The following is a 3,277-nucleotide window of genomic DNA, read 5'->3' as shown; positions in this document are numbered from 1 at the left end:
TGATCCATTCGAGGGTGGTGAGTAGTTATTGAACAGGTATGAGATGGACGCGCATGGATAGCTGAGTTGAGTCATCAAGAGATGTCTAGAAGTCTTCCGCTGTGTCGTTAAACATTTATTTACTTAGTTGGTTTGGCATTTTTGGAACAGTTGTATTTTCTTTAACAATTTTGGTATTGGACATGTATCGCTTTAAATTTACTTAATAAAGTACGTTTCTTTATTGTCTATTTGATATACGTTGTCTTGGGTAACCGAGATGGTAGAATTCACATGCATTAGGTGGTCCTGGTAAGGCACTTAGTGTATGGGGGTGTTACAATAGCAGCTACATTGGGCCAGTTGACCGGCCGCCGGCTACGGACCGGCTCCTAGAAGGGCTCTCAGCCGGTGGACCGGCTGCCGGCCGGTCGCCCGAGAGTCCTTTTTCGCCTTCCTTCAATCTTCTTCCCCATGCTTGCTTCGTGAGGTCCTTTGCTAGCTCCTTTAGTCCTTTCGGGCTCACAACCTGCAAGGAGAGACATAAAACTCATAGAATGGGACTAAGGTTATAAAATGCAAGCTAAAGAGGTCAAAACCGTCTAGATTAGGGATGAAATGCAAAGGGAAGAAGGGGGAAAGTGGTACAAAATAGACACTCATAAAACATCCTCACACTTAACTCTTACTCGTCCTCGAGTAAGTAGCCTAAATAGTATCAAGACCCCTATTAACACTAACCATTTTGCACACTTTATTCATAATAGCCGAATCGGGTTTAGCTTCACCCGGAGCCCTTTCAACTCGTAATTTGACATTTCATGGGGGAAATGCCCTATTGTAAGGCAAGTGAGGTCTTGCAACAAAATTTTTGATTCAAAATGATGCTTAATCACAAAATAGAGCAAGAAAATGAACCATTCAATAATGCAAATACACTTGCCTCATTCAAGTGGGATTTTTTAAAACGGGACAAAAAGGGTCGATAGTGGAGGATGCCGACTCAAGGTCTTACCGGGGTGTCAACTCCCTAATTCTAGCTCAAGTAACCAACACAAATAACAGGGATGCCTAAGAAACAAATTCTAGGCGGGAAAGTGGAACCACGTAGCCATACTCCCAAGGTTGACACGACAAACTTAAGATTCGACTCCATATCAAGCCTTTGACCAAAAAGGGACCTAAGTTCGACTCTCACGGGTTTCACTAGTTACTCAAATGAAAGAACGGGGTGATTTTTGTGACAAAAAGTAACCAAAATCACTCTTCCTATCTCGACTTGTGAAGCATGCCCGCAATCTAATATTGTACCTTATCTAATAACCGCAAGAGAAAATGTCAAATGATGCACATGTACGACACAACCGGGTTGAAATGGGGGTCGGGTTTTGGAGAAAAGGGGTCGGTGCAAGCACCGTTTTATGACATGTGAGGCTATCTGTTGAGTAGTCATCATATATATATATGATGCAATAGTTTTGAAATTTTTCGATTTTTAGTCATTTTTGAAATTTTTATATAAAATTTACAAATATATATACAAATATAAACAAATATACACAAAGTGGATATTTCCTTCCCCACCCACACTTGAAATTTACATTGTCCTCAATGGAACAAAGTATAGGGAGTGGGAGGGAAAAATGAGAAAACATATTTTTGTGTTTTTGAACTTTTTCGGAAATGAAAAACATATTTTTGTTGTTTTTGTATTTTTCTTAAAATCAAATAACACGTTTTTGTGTTTTTTTGGGGGCCTTCTCCCCACACTTATTATTTACAACATCCAATGACGGATGAAGTGTAGTGAGAAGGCAATCTTTGCAAATTAAAATAACATATTTTTGGATTTTTCAAAGTTTTTTGAAAATAAAAAACATGTTTTTGTGAAATTTTCAATTTTTTTGTATTTTTGAAATAAGGATGCAATGCATGAGCTATCCTATATGCAATATGGAAAATACGATGCAAATTACTCTATATGAATGCAATTTCTATATATGACAATATTTTACAAAATTGAAATCTAATGCAAGCTTATATGAATGCAACTAAATGAGCAATTATGCTAATTATATTACAAATAATGTAAATGCATACGAGAAAATAAATATGAATGAGAGAATTTGGATTAGAGGGATCATACTTGTGTTTTGGATTTTCAAGTGGGGAGCAAAATGCAAGGCTCAATCAAGATCCGAGCCAAAATCCAAGAGTTCCTCATCCTCTTTTTCATTATAACCAACAAATTTTCCTTTTCCACGGCCTCCATCATCATAGCCGCTAATGCCTTGGTATCCACCGTCACCATATCCACGATTTCCTCCATACCTGCTATCAACATCATATCCACTACCTCCTTCACCATAGCCACTATCATGATCAACATACCCCCTCCCGCCATAGCCACTACAACTTCCACCATAGCCACTACCTCCTACATCAAAGCCACTACCACCTACATCAAAGCCACTACCACTTCCACCATAGCCACCGTGATCTTCATAACCACCTTGATTTCCTTGACTACCATATAAAGCATCAACATCGATGGTGGGGTTGTGCTCTCCCGAACCCGAACCTCCTTGGTCATGATACCCCGCTCCCGAACCACCATAACCGCCTCCAAGGTCGTAGTCATACCCTCCACTAGTTTGGAAGGAAGGGGCACTATAGTAGTCGGGTCATAAGTTAACCCTCCATGAACACCCGGACGGGTGTACCCTCCGTTTGACAAGTTGAAGTATGAAGGAAAAGGGCCATTGGGCAGTACCATGGTACGGGAAGCGTAGTCTTCATAGACCGGGCAGTTTCCTAGGGCTTGGTCCACATAAAGCCTATCAATCTTTTGGTGGGCACGGCCAAAGGAGTCGTCGACTTGCTCAAAGCGGGAGTCAACATGGGTGCGGAAGTCATCGAGTGAGGTTTGCACCTTTCCGATCCCGAGGTTCATTCGCTCCATGAGCTCCTGAAGAGTCTATCGATCCAAAATACTCAAGCAGGGGGGAGGGGGGGTGAATTGAGGATTTAAAACTTTTGGTACTTTTTCGACTGTATGAATATAATTAATTATTTAAAGTTTATTGATTAAACTTTAACTAATTAACTAATGAACGAACAAGAACGAAATAAACAAAATAAACGGAAGAGAGAGACACACGGTTTTTGAAGTGGTTCAGTTTCACAAATCGAAACCTACGTCCACTATTCTCGATTAATAAATTTAGTACCTTTCTACGGATTACAAATTTATTAACCCAACTCGTACAACTAACTCTAGTTGTAACTCAATGTGTAC

Source organism: Silene latifolia, chromosome 3 (assembly GCF_048544455.1).
Source record: "Silene latifolia isolate original U9 population chromosome 3, ASM4854445v1, whole genome shotgun sequence".
Classification (NCBI taxonomy): domain Eukaryota; kingdom Viridiplantae; phylum Streptophyta; class Magnoliopsida; order Caryophyllales; family Caryophyllaceae; genus Silene; species Silene latifolia.
This window is presented reverse-complemented; position numbering follows the sequence as displayed.